Source organism: Scyliorhinus torazame, chromosome 8, assembly GCF_047496885.1.
Source record: "Scyliorhinus torazame isolate Kashiwa2021f chromosome 8, sScyTor2.1, whole genome shotgun sequence".
NCBI lineage: Eukaryota > Metazoa > Chordata > Chondrichthyes > Carcharhiniformes > Scyliorhinidae > Scyliorhinus > Scyliorhinus torazame.
In genome coordinates, this window is record NC_092714.1 from 163,256,642 (window position 1) to 163,277,756 (window position 21,115).

A 21,115-nucleotide genomic window follows, 5' to 3' on the forward strand; every position below is an offset into this window, starting at 1 on the left:
CTTGAACTTGCTTCTGGTGGTGCTGCGATTGGAGATGGTCGTTGCCAGGGCACCAGGTCCAAAAGAGGACAAACACATGGTGGACTCTCTTCTGCTTGGGGGTTTTCGCGCTCTTTGGGCTGTCCTTCAGTTTGGACCCCACTAATTGGGTGATCCTGATCACTATGTTCGATTCGAACCAATAAATAGGCGGGTACCTGGATGGCTGGGTGTGTCCCAAGCAGTCACTGAACCTGTTGTTTACACTTCCCTAAAACAGGGAGTGGCGCCGAAATATCTGGGATTGTACCAGTCGCTCAAGTACCAGTCCTTTGGCTGGTGGAGATGGGCCATCAAATGCTAATCGGTCCATCAAATGCTAATTGGTCCGGGTTTCGATACCGTCTGGATTCCTTACTCCGCAAATGGCCACCAAGTGGCCATCCCAGATGGCTACACTCCGTCCTCTTGATCCTCAATGCGAAGCGTGAGGATCACACTACTGGGTCTTCTCCTGTTCTCTGACATGCCGGGTACCCTCAATCAAAAATAGGTTCTACCCTACTCTGTCCTATGGGTCAAAATAGTTACCTAAGTTTCCCTAACACAACACATATTCTAAAAATTCCTAAGGGGGCATATAACATTCAAACCTACATTCCAGTCTCCTTACACAAAAAGGGGAACCTCTAACTCTCTAACTAGACTACACTCATGCTGCTATTTAACAATCAAAGAACTTATCTTACAATACAAAAAATATAACCAATAGCAGCATCACATTCCTACTTATCAAATGTCCATGTATAAAGAAGTAACTTTATTAAAGAAACAACAACCGCGGAATTTATTAGGGAGGAAGGGTTTAGAAAGAGTGTGGGGTTTGCTGGAGTCCGAGGGAAGGGAATAGGTGTATACTGGAGTCTGATCTCCATTTCCGAAGTCTGATTGTCTGGATGCCACTGCACAATATAGCTAAGACCAGTAGGGTCTACTGATTCTCACACCAAGTGGGGGTATCAGTGGCTGGGTCTATGTGTGGTGTAGTGTCCGGGCTGGGAGTGTTGTGTTGGGTAGTCGTGTCAGGGGCTTGTTTGGTGAGGGAGGTAGGGGTGGGTAACGCACGCAGCTGTATTGTTCCAGCGACGATCATGATGCAGATCTCCGGGTTCGTCTTCATCTTGTCCGTGCTTTTCTCCATCTTCAGGTATCTTCGTATCTTCCTGGGGGTACAAGCATAATATCTGTTATTATCTTGTTGCTTAATATTTCGTTTGTCTGTCTGTTTCTCCTTAACGTCAATTTCCCATTTAGAATCGTCACCATATGTGACTCCCTCATTTTTAAAAAAAATGTTTAAACAACCATTTGGGAGACAAGACATCTGAAAAAAAAATTCTGTCACAGTGCGAGCACTCTCGCAGGCTGTGTTTGATGGGCTGAGTGGGCGGACAATTTCTCTGTCCTCTGCAAACTCATTTTCCAACCAAGTGATTTGAACATGTAAATAGCAGGTGGGGGGGGGGGGGGGGGGTAGCAACCGAAGGGTCACCGGAAAGGGGCAAAAGTTGTGGCAAAAGTGCATTCTTTAAACTACAGATGTGAAAAGAACAGCAAAAGAGTTTCGTAAACAATTCTCCGAATGGGGTGCGTATGATCCGCGGCAGGGCAAGAATGGGTGGAATCCCCGGGTAGGGCTGTGATCAGTGCCGTTACTCCACTACCCGAGCTTGGCTGACCAAATGCATAGGGGGTCCTCAGGCAGGGAGGGGATCAGTGCTGTTACTCCACTGCCTGAGTGACCTTCCAAGAGCGGTAAGAATTTGAGGATATATGGGCTCCAACAAACTTGTTTCTTTAACTGCCATTTGGCGTCAGAAGAGTAGTCATTACTGTATCAAGAAATTATTCGTGAGGCCGACACACAAAATCGTACAAGAAAAAACGTACAACATTAAAACTAAAGAAGAAGAGCAGGCAGGTTCCATCAGAGAATAGGACACCATAAATCTCAGTCGGTTCCTTTCTCTCATCATCTGGACACCTCAAGGTTCCATTCCAAAAAGGGTCTCAAAGGAGTTAGCATGGTGAGAGTCAGACCCGGAGTCATCACCATCTCTCGGGTGCCAAACTTGTTCCTGGAGTTTCAGTGCCAATGCAGCGTGTGCCGATGTGGGTCCATTTCATCATTCCATGTCAGACGACAGGAATTATCGTGGTGCCAGTGTTTCAATTCTGTAGGGCGGTAGGGGCAAGGGGGGTGTCGCTATCGTTTGGTGGTGGGTCAGGTTCCGGTAACAGCAAATAAATCGTCTCTAAGGGGCTGAACATATCATGGTCAGTGTCGCTGGGGCTGTAGTGACTGGGGCCTGGCCTGTGTGTCCAGTGTTCGGGTCTCTCAGGGTCGTCAGTTGTGCTGTCGCTGGCAGCCGAATCAAGCGTTAGGGTGAAATTTGATCCTGGGGGCAGGGGTCAAGGTCCTGTCTGTGGACGTGCTGTTGCTGCTGGCGGAGGGGGGGATTGGGTTGTCAGTTGGTGGGTCTCTGTTGTCTGCCATTGCCAATGAGAGGTGGTGCGAGTGGCTGCACTGCGTTCCATAAACCTTAAGCTGGTTTACATGGAACTGACTTTCCATTCGGATATGTGATTTTATAAACTGAGGGGCTTACTTTGTCAGAGATTGAATCGGGTCCTGCAAATTTAGGGGAGAGGAATGAGCTGGGGTTGTAGAGGGAGATTATGACTTATTGTCCAACTGTATACTCTGTCGGGTGTACTGTCTTATCAAAGCAGGCCTTACTCTGTTTTCATTTAGCGCCTCGTCAAACAGCTGCAGCGAGCTGTGCTGCTTTAATATTCTCTAACATGTTTTGGACCGCTTTGCCATGGGTCAGGGCGGTGACTGCGGGGCTGGCCAAATGAAGTCCAAATAAATACTCGGTACCCTTCATGGGTCGTCCAGTCATGAGGGTATGGGGGGTGTAACGTGTCGAACTCGACAATGTGTTTCTGATAAACATCAATGTGAATGGGAGCACTGTGTCCCATGTCGTGTTGTGCTGCTGCACCATTTTCCTAAGTGTGGCCTTTAGTGTCCAATTCATGCATTCCACAATGCCGCTGGACTGCAGGTGATAGGCAATGTGAAACTTCCATTTTATACCAAAAATTGTCATGACATTTTTCATGACCCTGCCTGTGAAGTGCGAACCTTGGTCCGACTCATTACTACGGGGGAGTCCCCATCTGGTGAAAATTTGCTCGGTTCGGATCTTTGCCGTGGCCTTGGCAGTATTAGTTCTCGAAGGGAAAGGTTCGACCCATTTCGTAAATGTGTCAATGACAACCAACACATATTTGTATCAATTTCTGCAGGGGGGCGGGGAGGGGACCAATATAGTCTAACTGCAAGTTTGTCCATGGGTGTGTCGTAGCTGGGCCTTTTTCGTATATCTCTCCGGGTTCTCTGCACAAATCAAGCAATTCTAAACGTAATGGGATATGTTGGTTTTTAAATCAGGCCACCAGCAGAGGGGTCTGAGGTGGGCAAGAGTGGATTCTATCCCTTGGTGTCCATGTCCGTCATGGAATTTGCAAATGATCTCTTTCCTGTCCTGGTGTCCTGGGTGGGGACTACATAAATGCCGTCTTTTGAAACGATTCCCTCATGGATCGTTAAAGAATTTTTAAACTTTTCGTAGAGAGCTGGGAAGTTTCCTTTTAAAACTTCCTTTAATGTCTCATCTTCCTTCTGTGCTTGGGCTAAGTCTTGAATGTTGGTCTTTGAGACCTGAACCGTGTGTACTGGGGCACTCTCAGGGGTTGCCAAAAGTGGCCATATCGTGAGCCTGCCTTCGCTAGGGTGTCTGCTTTCACGTTACCGGGTGGGGAGGAACGATGGTGACTTCTAACTTTAACTATTCCATATTTTCCATCTTTAGCTGTCTGGAGGATGTGATTGAGTAATGGCGCTGAGGGTAGAGATTTTCCATCTGTTGGGGTCGGGAACGAATCGGGGTGCTGGACGATGTAAGCAATGGCTGCTAACTCGGCTGCCTGCGAACCTAAGTGTCCAGGCAACTTTAATGCGATCTCTTCTAAAGCGCGTCCCTGCACGTCCTCTACATAAATACCACATCCTGTGATTCTTTTTACATCAAGGACTGTGGAGGAGCCATCTACAAAAATTCTCAAAGCTTTGTCTGTGGGTTGGGTCGTCTGTGGTCGGATGCCTGTCTTTTCGGTACTGTCATGTGAGAGTGCCTTTAAGAATTGGATGTTTAAGAAATGTACCTTTAAGAAATGAAGCTGATCATATTATGAAAGTGATGTCACAGGGGGCATCACAGCTCACTTCTGCTTTTTGGGTGTTTTAGTTTCAGTTTGAAGAAAGCTTGGGTGTGGCTGTAAGCTGCATTGCTGGTGATCTCTGCCATGAAGGACTATCTCGTAATCATTTGGTGAAATCGGAATTGTAAAAAAGGTCTCAGTATTGAATATAAATCTAATGTGCTTCAGTTTGAAGGATTTGTTAAGTCTTTTGGATGTGTAAAGGAACAGTTTGCAGAATTGGGAAGTGTATTATTTTCGGGGTTATCTTTGAAGCAAGGGGTGTTAAGAGATCCAATGTTTATTTAAAAGGTTAATTTGAGTTCATGGAATAAACATTGTTTTGTTTTAAAAACCACGTGTCCATAATTGGACCTACACCTAGGGAACAAGCCGTGTGCTTCAAAAGCAACAATCCATTAATGGTGGGGCTGGTTGAACTCCATGATACATTTTGGGGTTCTGAAAACACCTCTCCCATAACAGTACCAACTTAGGAACAAAGGGGCCTGTGCTGTGCTTGGGTGCTAAGATCTCGCATTCCTGTGGGATTCTTGCATAGTGTCAATTGTCGGTCAGAATCGTGTGCGTTTTTGTCCGTATTACGGTAATGTCGCGTCATTGTAGGAGTCAGGTCCATCGCGCTTCTCAAATTTGGCTGACTGCCGTCTTTTAGTCTGCCATCTAATAAAAGCTGTGTCGGGGCGTGCTCGGTCAAAATGGTTATGGGGTTGAGTCCGGTTATGTACGAGAAGCATTGTACCGCCCAGAAAACTGCTGGCAGGTGCCTTTCGCAGGCTGAAAATTCCTGCTCTACTGGATCTAAAACTCGTGAGGCATAGGCTACGGGTCTTAAACGATCATGCCTTTCCTGTAGGAGTACGGCCGAAAAGGTTCGGTCGGTAGTTGCTACCTCTATCGTGTATGGGGAGTGTGAATCTGGGGCTTGCAAAGCGGGGTCTGTGCTTAGGGCGCGTTTCAATGCATCCACGCGTCCGTGTGCTGTGGAAGCCATTTCCATAGATCCTGTTTCTTAAGGAGCTCGGAAAGTGGGGCTGCTTTTGTGGCGAAACCGTCTATGTGATTTCTACAATAACCAACCAGTCCTAAAAATGACCAGAGTGCTGTAACGTTTTGGGGCAAGGGCAATTTTACAATCGAGTCTATGCGTTTATGTTCAATTTCACTCTTACCATGCGTGATGACCGTACCTAAATATGTGACTTTTTCTGGAGGATTTGGGCCTTCTTGGGGTTAATTTTGCATCCAATTTCTGTGAGTAGTCCTAATAATTCCGAAAGAAGCGAAATGTGTTCTTCCTTGGTGTCAGTCTGCAGGAGCAAGTCGTCCACATACTGAACAAGGCATTCAGGGTGGGAAAATTTTGATAAGCCGTTCGCCAATTGTCTGTGGAAAATGGAGGGGGAGCCTTGTGGAAGGCACGTCCATGTGTACTGCTGTGCCTGGAAAATGAACGCAAATTTATAACTGGCATGCTTTGTCCAGTGGTATGGACCAAGAGCCATTGCTGATATCCAAAACCGTGAAAGATTTTGACTGGAGCCCCGTTTTAACATGGTCTCGGGACTCGTGGCAACGGTGGGGGCTGCTAAGGGAGTCACTTTGTTTAATTCCCTATAATCGATGGTCAGTCGCCATGAATCATCTGGTTTCCGTACGGACCAAATCGGAGCATTGTTCATTGATGCTACGGGTCGAATCACTCCTTGGTTTAATAAATTCTGGATTACTTTGGCAATCTCTCCCTCGGCTTGCTTGGGAAAGCCGTATTGTTTCTGGGGCTTCGGATCAGGACCCGTAATGTTAACCACTCCTGGGATTTTGCCGCAGTCGGCTTGTGCTGGACAAACAATGCTTTATGTCTTTTCAAGACTTCTCTAACCGTCTTGTCTGTGGTAATGGTTTGTGAATCAAACCAGTACCCTCCTACTGAGCTAATTGTGTGTGTGTAGTCTCCTACTGTGAGCGTGGTGGGGGCGCGCGCTGCTCTGGCCATTTTCCACACACATCTATTAACGGGGTCGAACGAAAGGTTGTGTGCACTCATGAAATCTATTCCTAAGATGTGTTCTGCTGCCTGGGGAAATCTACCAAAATGGCCGAGTGTTCCGTTTTAATGTTGCCAATCTGTACATCCACAGGGGCTGTGATGTGTCCCTGCTGGAGGTGACCTGTAAAGCCACTAAGGGTAATGGTGTCCATAGTGGGCCATATATCTCTCTGGTACATCGCGGAGGAGCTTAACGTGGTTTGGGACCCTGCTGTGTCCCAAAGGAACTCTACTGGGTGCCCCCGGACTGTGCCTGCAACTACCGGTCTACCGGACTCATCCCAAAGGGTATCGCAGACCCAAGTTGGGGAGCCCGAACACTGTCAATCGGTGCCGTATATGGCGTAATTATCTGCTCAAACGCGAACACTGTGGATGGGTCAGGCATTGTTCCTAGGGGGGGCATTTGTGTGCTGATTCCGTTGCTGTTTCAGGGGGCATTGCATTCTCGCGCGTAATGTCCCTTGTGTCCACAATTATAACATTCAGGCGCTTCAGGGTGCTGTGCGGTACCTCAGCCTTCATTGACCCATGCGGGGTCTTGGTGTGTCCTTACTGGATTCATTGTGGCGTCTACTCTTTTGTGCTCTGTCTTTCTGTGTAGGGTCTGTTCCCAAGCTCTGGATAAGCGCTTCAGTACCCACACTTGATTGTGTGCTGGGTCTGAGGGGTCGTAACTAGCACATGCCTTCTGTCCTGCCTCTGTGGCATGGGATACTAGAGTACGGGTCCATTTGGCCTTATCGTCTGCTGATAAACGGGCGCAGGCTAATTCACCGAATACAGCGGTAAAGTGGATCCAGAGGCTGTTGGATGCTCTCCCTTTTTCTGTCTGCACCGGTTGAGTCCTTCGACCGGATCTCCTCTATTGTAGCCAATGGCGTCTAAAATGGCTGTTTTCATGCCTTGGAGGCTGCCTCCTCTTACATTTTTTGGGTCGGGAAGGGCTGAACTAACTGACGGGTCTAGGCTCATCACTTATGAGCTTTACCTCTTCCTGCTCGTCTGAACCGTACATGAGGGTCTGTTGCTTAACTAGTTTGAAAAGTGGTGTGGGTCTGATGTGGGGTGGAAAGTCTCAATTTGGTCCCGGGCGTCTCTTAACTGGGTGATGGTTAATGGGGTTGTATACCAAAATCGGGTTGGTCTTCTGTGGTGACCCTGCGCTGTGTAGTGATGGGGTTCATTGGGTTGGGTGTTGCCTGTACTTTTCTTTTCGGGGCCTGGGGGTCTCTATTCTGATATTCTATCTCACTCACATACCGTTGAGCAGTTTCACTGAGTTCCTGCCAATCGGGGCCATCCCCCTGATCTAGCTGTGGATCAAAGGTGTCTCTGAACCCATTCTGAAAAGATAGCAGTGATTGCAATCTTGCAATTTGCTGCCTGCACTTGGCATGATCCACCGAACTCTGCCTCTGTTCCGTGGTGGAACTGCGGAGTTCTCGGAGGGCTGCCTTCAAATCCTTGCATTGTTTCGTCAACTGTTCTACCTGGTTCTTTGTTTCTTCTCTTACCAGTACCCCATGTTGCGTGTCCTGGCAGGCCTTAACATATTGCATCTGGAAGCTGCTGAGGTGGACGAGACAAGATTGGTGTGCCCTCTTGACATCATCCATCTCCTTTTCCTTCGCCTCTAGCTGCTCCCGGAGTTGCACATTTAATCTCTCACTTTCACTAATGTTTCCTTCTCTACTTCTCTCCTTTTCCTCAAGCTGTCTACGGAGCGTCCTCACGAACTCCTCTGTGCCAAGCAGGACACGATTGCCATCGGCTTATGAACCTGAGTCAAACTCTTCTTGTGGACCTCGGTCAGGCTGTCCCACCAAGTCTGTCCTATGCTGCAAAATTCCGACCATAGGGGCCATCCTTTCCCCTTTAGGTATTTCCTAATCTCTTCCTCCCAAATGGGACACTGTTCTGATCTGTTGGTCGCTGCGACCTTGGACTCTTGTGGATGCATAAGGCGTTCCATTGCCTTCATGGCCATCCCTATAATTATTTCTGTCTCTACTGGGAATTTGGAACAAGGGGCAATAAAGCGGTGGTGCAAACACGTGTACGGCTCAAGCTATTTTCCGGTTTACGCAACTCCCGAAAGTTTTACGCACCAAAATCTATCGAGGTTACCTTATATCCCTTTGTTAGTACGCATGCAAATTAAGCACTTCCGAATTTTGGAGGTTTGATCGATGCTGGTTTTGCTTGTGGTTTCTTTTACTTTGCCAATTTGGATTTCTAATTCAAACGCTTTTGTGGGTTCTCTCAGAGTGACACGGTCACTTCTGGGTCGAGTCCCGTCAGATGTCGCCAATAACTGTTGCCTTTTCTGTGGCTCTGCTGTAACTATGGCAACCAGTGAGGTTGCCCTCCTTCCTTTGATAGCTATATTCTAATGCTCAGAGTCTACAGGCATCAAATGATACCACCACAAGGTTCAACCGGCTATCGATCAAAGAGCCAAACACGTTAGTTAGTTCAAGGTCAAGGGTACTTTATTTACACACACAATCAATCATGCAACATAACACTACACCTATCGACGAAGACAACCTGTACTTAACGTCAGGCACCCAGCTTCGGTCAGAGGAACAGTGACCGATATTCGATTCTGGATCTATCGGATCTGAAGGAGTAACTGCTGCTCAGCGAGGCTCATCCGTCTGGTAGCGGGCATTGAACTTGGACTTGCTTCTGGTGGTGCTGCGATTGGAAATAGTCGTTACCGGGGCGCCAGGTCCAAAAGAGGACGAACACATGGTGGACTCTCTTCTTATGCTTAGGGGTTTTCGCGCTCTTTCGGGCAGTCCTTCAGTTTGGACCCCACTAATTGGGTGATCCCTGATCACTATGTTCGATTCGAACCAATAAATGGGTGGGTGCCTGGATGGCTGGGCGTGTCCCAAGTGGTCACTGACCTTATTGTTTACGCTTCCCTAAAACAGGGAGTGGCGCCAAAATGCCTGGGACTGTGCCGGTCGCTCAAGTACCAGTCCTTTGGCTGGTGGAGATGGGCCATCAAATGCTAATCGGTCCATCAAATGCTAATTGGTCGGGATTTCGATACCGTCTGGATTCCTTACTCCGCAAATATACATTTTCAGGCTGTGAGCCTGCCTGAATCTCGCATTGTCCATTTTAGCCGCTTTGTTTTGCGAGCTTCTCTGTTCCTGGTTGTAAGTGGCCATCCCAGATGGCTACAGTACCATCACCCATAATTTTTAAAAGGATGGGACGTGGGAGAGTGAAAGGGAGGCCAAGGTAAGAATGAATTGCTGGGAATGCTGAGATCTCCTCAGACCAGGAAGGAAGTGACTGAGGGTGGAGGTGAGACTTGGAAGCCTAGGTGTTACCATTATGACAAGGTGGGACACATACATTCAGAATGTTGGCAGTTGCAAGGAAAGCCCATGGGACTTGTGGGGATCCATAAGGAGGATTCTGAAAAGGGAACAAAAGTGGAGAACACTACAGAGCAGATTCTAGCTTTAACTGGACTTAGGAATTACAGGCCAGTTAGTCTTACTTCGGTGGTAGGCAAAGTAATGGAAAGGGTACTGAAAGATAGGATTTCTGAGCATCTGGAAAGACACTGCTTGATTAGGGATAGTCAGCACGGATTTGTGAGGGGTAGGTCTTGCCTTACAAATCTTATTGAATTCTTTGAGGAGGTGACCAAGCATGTGGATGAAGGTAAAGCAGTGGATGTAGTGTACATAGATTTTAGTAAGGCATTTGATAAGGTTCCCCATGGTAGGATTCTGCAGAAAGTAAGGAGGCATGGGATAGTGGGAAATTTGGCCAGTTGGATAACGAACTGGCTAACCGATAGAAGTCAGAGAGTGGTAGTGTTTGGCAAATATTCAGCCTGGATCCCAGTTACCAGTGGCGTACCGCAGGGATCAGTTCTGGGTCCTCTGCTGTTTGTGATTTTCATTAATGACTTGGATGAGGGAGTTGAAGGGTAGGTCAGTAAATTTGCAGACGATACGAAGATTGATGGAGTTGTGGATAGTAAGGAGGGCTGTTGTCGGCTGCAAAGAGACATAGATAGGATGCAGAGCTGGGCTGAGAAGTGGCAGATGGAGTTTAACCCTGAAAAGTGTGAGAACAAAGAACAAAGAAATGTACAGCACAGGAACAGGCCCTTCGGCCCTCCAAGCCCGTGCCGACCATACTGCCCGACTCAACTACAATCTTCTACACTTCCTGGGTCCGTATCCTTCTATTCCCATCCTATTCATATATTTGTCAAGATGCCCCTTAAATGTCCCTATCGTCCCTGCTTCCACTACCTCCTCCGGTAGCGAGTTCCAGGCACCCACTACCCTCTGCGTAAAAAACTTGCCTCGTACATCTACTCGAAACTTTGCCCCTCTCACCTTAAACCTATGCCCCCTAGTAATTGACCCCTCTACCCTGGGGAAAAGCCTCTGACTATCCACTCTGTCTATGCCCCTCATAATTTTGTATACCTCTATCAGGTCGCCCCTCAACCTCCTTCGTTCCAGTGAGAACAAACCGAGTTTATTCAATCGCTCCTCATAGCTTATGCCCTCCATACCAGGCAACATTCTGGTAAATCTCTTCTGCACCCTCTCTAAAGCCTCCACATCCTTCTGGTAGTGTGGCGACCAGAATTGAACACTATACTCCAAGTGTGGCCTAACTAAGGTTCTATACAGCTGCAACATGACTTGCCAATTCTTATACTCAATGCCCCGGCCAATGAAGGCAAGCATGCCGTATGCCTTCTTGACTACCTTCTCCACCTGTGTTGCCCCTTTCAATGACCTGTGGATCTGTACTCCTAGATCTCTTTGACTTTCAATACTCTTGAGGGTTCTACCATTCACTGTATATTCCCTACCTGCATTAGCCCTTCCAAAATGCATTACCTCACATTTGTCCGGATTAAACTCCATCTGCCATCTCTCCGCCCAAGTCTCCAGACAATCTAAATCCTGCTGTATCCTCAGACAGTCCTCATCGCTATCCGCAATTCCACCAACCTTTGTGTCGTCTGCAAACTTACTAATCAGACCAGTTACATTTTCCTCCAAATCATTTATATATACACTACAAATAGCAAAGGTCCCAGCACTGATCCCTGTGGAACACCACTGGTCACAGCCCTCCAATTAGAAAAGCATCCCTCCATTGCTACCCTCTGCCTTCTATGGCCTAGCCAGTTCTGTATCCACCTTGCCAGTTCACCCCTGATCCCGTGTGACTTCACCTTTTGTACTAGTCTACCATGAGGGACCTTGTCAAAGGCCTTACTGAAGTCCATATAGACAACATCTACTGCCCTACCTGCATCAATCATCTTAGTGACCTCCTCGAAAAACTCTATCAAGTTAGTGAGACACGACCTCCCCTTCACAAAACCGTGCTGCCTCTCACTAATACGTCCATTTGCTTCCAAATGGGAGTAGATCCTGTCTCGAAGAATTCTCTCCAGTAATTTCCCTACCACTGAAGTAAGGCTCACCGGCCTGTAGTTCCCGGGATTATCCTTGCTACCCTTCTTAAACAGAGGAACAACATTGGCTATTCTCCAGTCCTCCGGGACATCCCCTGAAGACAGCGAGGATCCAAAGATTTCTGTCAAGGCCTCAGCAATTTCCTCTCCAGCCTCCTTCAGTATTCTGGGGTAGATCCCATCAGGCCCTGGGGACTTATCTACCTTAATATTTTTTAAGACACCCAACACCTCGTCTTTTTGGATCACAATGTGACCCAGGCTATCTACACCCCCTTCTCCAGACTCAACATCTACCAATTCCTTCTCTTTGGTGAATACTGATGCAAAGTATTCATTTAGTACCTCGCCCATTTCCTCTGGCTCCACACATAGATTCCCTTGCCTATCCTTCAGTGGGCCAACCCTTTCCCTGGCTACCCTCTTGCTTTTTATGTACGTGTAAAAAGCCTTGGGATTTTCCTTAACCCTATTTGCCAATGACTTTTCATGACCCCTTCTAGCCCTCCTGACTCCTTGCTTAAGTTCCTTCCTACTTTCCTTATATGCCACACAGGCTTCGTCTGTTCCCAGCCTTTTAGCCCTGACAAATGCCTCCTTTTTCTTTTTGACGAGGCCTACAATATCACTCGTCATCCAAGGTTCCCGAAAATTGCCGTATTTATCTTTCTTCCTCACAGGAACATGCCTGTCCTGAATTCCTTTCAGCTGACACTTGAAAGCCTCCCACATGTCAGATGTTGATTTGCCCTCAAACATCCGCCCCCAATCTATGTTCTTCAGTTCCCGCCTAATATTGTTATAATTAGCCTTCCCCCAATTTAGCACATTCATCCTCGGACCACTCTTATCCTTGTCCACCAGTACTTTAAAACTTACTGAATTGTGATCACTGTTACCGAAATGCTCCCCTACTGAAACATCTACCACCTGGCCGGGCTCATTCCCCAATACCAGGTCCAGTACCGCCCCTTCCCTAGTTGGACTGTTTACATATTGTTTTAAGAAGCCCTCCTGGATGCTCCTTACAAACTCCGCCCCGTCTAAGCCCCTGGCACTAAGTGAGTCCCAGTCAATATTGGGGAAGTTGAAGTCTCCCATCATCACAACCCTGTTGTTTTTACTCTTTTCCAAAATCTGTCTACCTATCTGCTCCTCTATCTCCCGCTGGCTGTTGGGAGGCCTGTAGTATACCCCCAACATTGTGACTGCACCCTTCTTATTCCTGATCTCTACCCATATAGCCTCACTGCCCTCTGAGGTGTCCTCTCGCAGTATAGCTGTGATATTCTCCCGAACAAGTAGCGCAACTCCGCCTCCCCTTTTACATCCCCCTCTATCCCGCCTGAAACATCTAAATCCTGGAACGTTTAGCTGCCAATCCTGCCCTTCCCTCAACCAGGTCTCTGTAATGGCAACAACATCATAGTTCCAAGTAGTAATCCAAGCTCTAAGTTCATCTGCCTTACCCGTAATGCTCCTTGCATTAAAACATATGCACTTCAGGCCACCAGACCCGCTGTGTTCAGCAACTTTTCCCCGTCTGCTCTGCCTCAGAGCCACACTGTCCCTATTCCCTAGTTCTCCCTCAATGCCCTCACCTTCTGACCTATTGCTCCCGTGCCCACCCCCCTGCCATACTAGTTTAAACCCTCCCGTGTGACACTAGCAAACCTCGCGGCCAGGAGGTTGTCCATTTTGGAAGGACAAATATGAATGCGGAATACAGGGTTAACGGTAGAGTTCTTGGCAATGTGGAGGAGCAGAGAGATCTTGGGGTCTATGTTCAAGTGGATAGAGCTGTGAAGAAGGCCTATGATGTGCTCGCGTTCATTAACAGAGGGATTGAATTTAAGAGCCGTGAGGTGATGATGCAGCTGTACAAAACTTTGGTAAGGCCACATTTGGAGTACTGTGTACAGTTCTGGTCACCTCATTTTAGGAAGGATGTGGAAGCTTTCGAAAAGGTGCAAAGAAGATTTACCAGGATGTTACCTGGAATGGAGAGTAGGTCTTACGAGGAAAGGTTGAGGATGCTAGGCCTTTTCTCATTAGAACGGAGAAGGATGAGGGGCGACTTGATAGCGGTTTATAAGGTGATCAGGGGAATAGATAGAGTAGACAGTCAGAGACTTTTTCCCCGGGTGGAACAAACCATTACAAGGGGACATAAATTTAAGGTGAAAGGTGGAAGATATAGGAAGGATATCAGAGGTAGGTTCTTTACCCAGAGAGTAGTGTGGGCATGGAATGCACTGCCTGTGGAAGTAGTTGAGTCGGAAACATTAGGGACCTTCAAGCAGCTATTGGATAGGTACATGGATTACGGTAAAATGATATAGTGTAGATTTATTTGTTCTTAAGGGCAGCACGGCAGCATTGTGGATAGCACAATTGCTTCACAGCTCCAGGGTCCCAGGTTCGATTCCGGTTTGGGTCACTGTCTGTGCGGAGTCTGCACATCCTCCCCGTGTCCGCGTGGGTTTCCTCCGGGTGCTCCGGTTTCCTCCCACAGTCCAAAGATGTGCAGGTTAGGTGGATTGGCCATGATAAATTGCCCTTAGTGTCCAAAATTGCCCTTGGTGTTGGGTGGAGGTGTTGAGTTTGGGTAGGGTGCTCTTTCCAAGAGCCGGTGCAGACTCAGGGGGCCGAATGGCCTCCTTCTGCACTGTAAATTCAATGATTATCTATGATTAATCTATGTTAGGAGACCCGAGGGGGACACAGCTGTGGGAGCAGGTGTGAGAAATGAGGCAGATGAGAGATAGGCCGAGTTTATGTCTCAAAGGGAGCTCACCCCATTTTCCTCAACTGATGTAGTCAAACCCTTAACCATCTTAAGGGACACAGATGCTACTCAAACTCTCAAACTGAAGAAGGATGTTTGTTCCCTACGCAGAGCGTAGTAGTGAAGGGGATAGGTGGAGATACATCCCAGTTCCATTGTACAAAGTAGTCAATTGGAAGCCCCTGGGTGGTTGGGATCTGGACAGAGTGGTACCTTGGCACCCCTGATGCCACTGTGGCACTGCCAACCTGGCAGTGCTACTGGGGCAACCTGGCAGGGGCACAGCCAGGGTGCCAGGTTGTTAGTGCCCAGGTGGCATCTTGCCCATGCTGGGGATCTGGCTTGGGGCTGCCACATCCAGTGTCCCCCTGTGAGCTGAGCACCAGAGTTATTATCTCTGGGTTGTTACCCGTGCCACGTGATAGCGAGATGAGGGATAGGGAGAGAAAGGAGTTGAACACGTGGCTACAGGGATGGTGCAGGAGGGAGGGTTTCAGATTTCTGGATAATTGGGGCTCATTCTGGGGTCGGTGGGACCTCTACAAACGGGATGGTCTGCACCTGGACCAGAGGACTACCAATATTCTGGGGGGGAAATTTGCTAATGCTCTTCGGGAGGGTTTAAACTAGTTCAGCAGGGGCTTGGAAACCTGAATGGTAGCTCCAGTATACAGGAGGTTGAGGGTAGTGAGGTCATGAGTAGGGTTTCAAAGTTGCAGGAGTGTACCGGCAGGCAGGAAGGTGGTTTAAAGTGTGTCTTCTTCAATGCCAGGAGTATCCGGAATAAGGTGGGTGAACTTGGGTTGGTACCTGGGACTTCGATGTTGTGGCCATTTCGGAGACATGGATAGAGCAGGAACAGGAATGGTTGTTGCAGGTGCCAGGATTTAGATATTTCAGTAAGCTCAGGGAGGGTGGTAAAAGAGGGGGAGGGGTGGCATTGTTCGTCAAGGACAGTATTACGGTGGCAGAAAGGACGTTTGATGAGGACTCGTTTACTGAGGTAGTATGGGCTGAGGTTAGAAACAGGAAAGGAGAGGTCATCCTGTTAGGGGTTTTCTATAGGCCTCTGAAAAGTTCCAGAGATGTAGAGGAGAGGATTGCAAAGATGATTCTGGATAGGAGCGAAAGCAACAGGGTAGTTGTTATGGGGGACTTTAACTTTCCAAATATTGACAGGAAACGCTATAGTTCGAGTACATTAGATGGGTCCGTTTTTGTCCAATGTGTGCAGGAGGGTTTCCTGACACAGTATGTAGATAGGCCAACGAGAGACGAGGCCATATTGGATTTGGTACTGGGTAATGAACCAGGACAGGTGTTAGATTTCGAGGTAGGTGAGCACTTTGGTGATAGTGACCACAATTCGATTACGTTTACTTTAGTGATGGAAAGGGATAGGTATATACAGCAGGGCAAGAGTTATATCTGGGGGAAACGCAATTATGATGCGATGAGGCAAGACTTAGGATACATCGGATGGAGAGGAAAACTGCAGGGGATGGGCACAATGGGAATGTGAAGCTTGTTCACGGAACAGCTACTGTGTGTCCTTGATAAGTATGTACCTGTCAGGCAGGGAGGAAGTGGTCGAATGAGGGAACCGTGGTTTACTAAAGCAGTCGAAACACTTGTCAAGAGGAAGAAGGAGACTTATGTAAAGATGAGACATGAAAGTTCAGTTAGTGCACTCGAGAGTTACAAGTTAGTTAGGAAGGACCTAAAGAGAGAGCTAAGAAGAGCCAGGAGGGGACATGAGAAGTCTTTGGCAGGTAGGATCAAGGATAACCCTAAAGCTTTCTATAGATATGTCAGGACTAAAAGAATGACTAGGGTAAGAGTAGGGCCAGTCAAGGACAGTAGTGGGAAGTTGTGCTTGGAGTCCGAGGAGATAGGAGAGGTGCTAAATGAATATTTTTCGTCAGTATTCACACAGGAAAAAGACAATGTTGTTGAGGAGAACACGGAGATTCAGGCTACTAGACTAGAAGGGCTTGAGGTTCATAAGGAGGAGGTGTTAACAATTCTGGAAAGTGTGAAAATAGATAAGTCACCTGGGCCGGATGGGATTTATCCTAGGATTCTCTGGGAAGCTAGGGAGGAGATTGCTGAGCCTTTGTCCTTGATCTTTAAGTCATCTTTGTCTACAGGAATAGTGCCAGAAGACTGGAGGATAGCAAATGTTGTCCCCTTGTTCAAGAAGGGGAGTAGAGATAACCCCGGCAACTATAGACCAGTGAGCCTTACTTCTGTTGTGGGGAAAATCTTGGAAGGTTTTGTAAGAGATAGGATGTACAATCATCTGGAAAGGAATAATTTGATTAGAGATAGTCAACAGGGTTTTGTGAAGGGTGGGTCGTGCCTCACAAACCTTATAGAGTTCTTTGAGAAGGTGACCAAACAGGTGGATGAGGGTAAAGCAGTTGATGTGGTGTATATGGATTTCAGTAAAGCGTTTGATAAGGCTCCCCATGGTAGGCTACTGCAGAAAATACGGAGGCATGGGATTCAGGGTGATTTAGCAGTTTGGATCAGAAATTAGCTAGCTGGAAGAAGACAAAGGGTGGTGGTTGATGGGAAATGTTCAGACTAGAGTCCAGTTACTAGTGGTGTACCACAAGGATCTGTTTTGGGGCCACTGCTGTTTGTCATTTTTATAAATGACCTGGAGGAGGGCGTAGAAGGATGGGTGAGTAAATTTGCAGATGACACTAAAGTCGGTGGAGTTGTGGACAGTGTGGAAGGATGTTACAAGTTACAGAGGGACATAGATAAGCTGCAGCGCTGGACTGAGAGGTGGCAAATGTAATTTAATGCAGAAAAGTGTGAGGTGATTCATTTTGGAAGGAAAATTAGGAAGACTGAGTACTGGGCTAATGGTAAGATTCTTGGCAGTGTGGAGGAGCAGAGCGATCTCGGTGTCCATGTACATAAATCCCTGAAAGTTGCCACCCGGGTTGTTAAGAAGGCGTACGGTGTGTTAGCTTTTATTGGTAGAGGGATTGAGTTTAGGAGCCATGAGGTAATGTTGCAGCTATACAACACTGTGGTGTGGCCGCATTTGGAGTATTGTGTGCAATTCTGGGCGCCGCATTATAGGAAGGATGTGGAAGCATTGGAAAGGGTGCAGAAGAGATTTACCAGAATGTTGCCTGGTATGGAGGGAAGATCTTATGAGGAAAGGCTGAGGGACTTGAGACTGTTTTCGTTAGAGAGAAGAAGGTTAAGAGGTGACTTAATTGAGGCATACAAGATGATCAGAGGATTGGATAGGGTGGACAGTGAGAGCCTTTTTCCTTGGATGGTGATGTCTAGCACGAGGGGACATGCCTTTAAATTGAGGGGAGATAAATATAAGACAGATGTCAGAGGTGGGTTCTTTACTCAGAGAGTAGTAAAGGCGTGGAAGGCCCTGCCTGCAACAGTAGTGGACTCGCCAACACTAAGGACATTCAAATGGTCATTGGATAGACATATGGACAATCAGGGAATAGTGTATATGTGCTTTAGAGTGGTTTCACAGGTCGGCGCAACATCGAGGGCCGAAGGGCCTGTACTGCGCTGTAATGTTCTATGTTCTATGAGAGCAGCTCAGATGCCAGCCCTCCACCCGAGATGCAGGGCACCCCAGAGCTTGAGTCTAAGGATGACACTGACTTCCCGTCACAGCTGTCTCCAACACCCTCAACCATCCCAGAGAAACTCACATTGGTAGGGCACTTTAGTGAAGAGGCTCTTGGGACACTAACTGGCCTGCACCACATAGCTGATCCAGAACAGCAGGTGGAGTTAGGCACATCCGAGGGCCAGACGGTGGGAGAGCAGGTGTACCCCAGGAACTAGCTGGCGTCTAGATGGGTTTCGAGCTTCTGGAACGGACAGTCGCAGAGCCAAGGACTACCTGAGGGATTGTCGGCGAGCATCCGGTCCGTGCAGGTGCAGTTTGAGGAGTCCAACCACATGCAACTGGTAGTTCCGACCATGTCATGCCAATCAGGCCAACACCGCATTGCTGGCATCTGTGGTTGAAGCATTGGGGGCGAGGGTTTTGGCTATAGATCAGCATGTCCAAGGCCTGGGCCATTCTGTGCAAGCGGTGGCCATGGCTCAGGACAGGGTTGCCACCACACAGGCAACCATATGCCAGTGTCACCTGAAAATTGCAGCTGTGCTTCTGAGCGTGGCCCAGTCACAGCAGGCCATGGCTGAGAACGTCGGCGGCATTGCCCAAGTGCTGGCCGACGTGGCACTGGCACAGAGAGAGGTAACCCAGTCCCTGAGGCAGATGGCGCAATCACTGGCTGATGTGACACAAACCCAGGATGTGGTGGCACAGTTAATGGGTGATGTGGCGCAGTCCCAGAAGAAGCTGGTCCACTCTTTGCTCCATGGCCGCAAGCATGCAGATCCTGGTCAAGACGAAAGCAGGCCTCAAGGACTGTCGGTGCCATGAGGTGGGGGGAGCCTCAGGGGTTAGCTCGCGGGATTCAGCCAGGTCCCACGGGGTGCTGGAGTCAGAATCCTGCCCACAAGGGGCGGGACCAACTTCGACAAACTTACCCAGCATCCATTGGCATCCCACAATTCTCCAGCGTCCCAGCCATGCTGCAGCCGGGCACCGTTCAGCACTGGTCCACACAAACGTGGACCAGGCGTAATGGCACCCGGGATGATGGGGTGTCTCCCTGGCCATCGGAGACCCTTGGGTGGTCAGGGTCAGTGCAGGATGGTCCCCTGGTCCTCCCCATGGAATTCAAGCACTTTGACACTGCCCAGCTGGCACCTTGGCACTGCCACTGCCAACATGCCCAGATGACACTGCCAAGCTGGCAGGAGCATTGCCTGCATGCCAAGGTGGCACTACAATGTTGCTCAGATGCCTGGGCGGCACTGCCAAGGGTCAGGGCCCAAAGAGGGCCATGCACATGAAAGCAAGGTGGGGGGGGGTTTGAAGAGTGGTGATGTGCAGGGCAGGTAAGTAGGTTTGGGAGCTGAAGTTGGGGTTCCTGGAAGGGTGGGGTTGCTGTTAGAGGTGTGGGGACTCCTGAAGTTGGGGGAAACCCAGGGACCCCATCGTGGTGTGCCTCACTTCGGGGGTGTGGGGCAGTGCCCATGTGCGTGGGGGTGACATTGCCCATGTTTTCAGGCTCTCACTGGGAGTCTCCGTCTCTCACTCCAGAAGACTCTCACCGGATCACTCCCGCTATCACTCTCTACAGCTCTCACTGAGTGTCTCCCACTGGTTCTCTCCCTCTCTCACTCTGAGTCTTTCACTTGATCTCTCCTCTGCTTGCTCACTGTGTCTCGCCACCTCTTGTTCTTTAAAGCTCGCAACAACAAGGACTCCTACGCCAGATTCTATTCATTGACTACAGCTCCCCCTTCAACACCATAATACCAGCCAAGCTCATATCAAAACTCCCAAAGATAGGAATTGGCCCCTCCCTCCCATAGACCACAATCAGTAAGGATAAACAACAATACCTCCTCCATGATAGTCCTCAGTACCAGGGCCCTGCAAGGCTGCGTACTTAGCTCCCTACTATATTCGCTATACACACACGACTGTGGAGTAAAGTTTGGCACCAACTCCATCTACAAGTTTGCTGATGACACAACAGTAGTGGGTCAGATCTTGAACAACGATGAGTCAGAATACAGGAGAGAGAAATACAGGTGGGAGAAATGGGTAGGGGGAAGGGAAAGGGGAGGAGGGAATGGGAGCGGGGCAATTACGGACGAGGCCATATCCTATGTGAAGCGTGCAAGGGTCTACCTGGCCCTCCGTGCTAAACGGACCCTCACCGCTGCCACATCTTCTCCATCCCACGGCTGGCCTGTGGGACCTCCCCGGCTCGTCTTCCAGCTCCTCAACGCCCTCCTCCTCCTCCTCGGTGGTCAAATGTTCCTCCATCTCCAGCACATCACCCTGCTGCTTTGCCAGGTTGTGGAGGGCACATCAGACCACCACAAAGTGAGCGACCCTCTGAGAGATGTACTGCAGTACACCACCAGAGCGGTTGAGGCATCGGCACCGCATTTTGCACCGCATTTTGCACCGCTCAATGACAGCCTGGGTGGCCGCTTTTGTGAGAGCCACAAGAATCCAACACGAGTTGAAGAATAGAAAGAAATAACATTTATTTACAAGAACATATATATATATATACACTCAACAGCAGCAGCAACTCCCTTGCTGCTCACTCCTCTCTAGCTGGTTCGAAACTGGTCAGCTCTATTTATGCAGGGAATCTGCTCATGATTTTTCCGCCCCCCCCACCTCATTGGGGAAGCTCACATGTTCCATAAGGATTGTGGGATTGCCATTAGTCCCCAGCCAGTGGTAAGCAGCAGGTTATAACATCCGTCCCCCCCCCCAAAGTCCAAGGAATCCACCGAAGGCCCTGGCGAAGGAGAACGTCGTACTCGTTTTGCCGCAGGCCGGACACCATTTGCACGAGGT

General features: G+C 48.6%; 1 protein-coding gene across 1 annotated transcript in view; it reads left to right on the plus strand.

Moving 5' to 3' along the window:
• LOC140428791 (uncharacterized) overlaps nt 1-21,115 on the plus strand; it is a 168,346-nt gene that overhangs the window by 82,200 nt on the left and 65,031 nt on the right. The window lies entirely within an intron of this gene.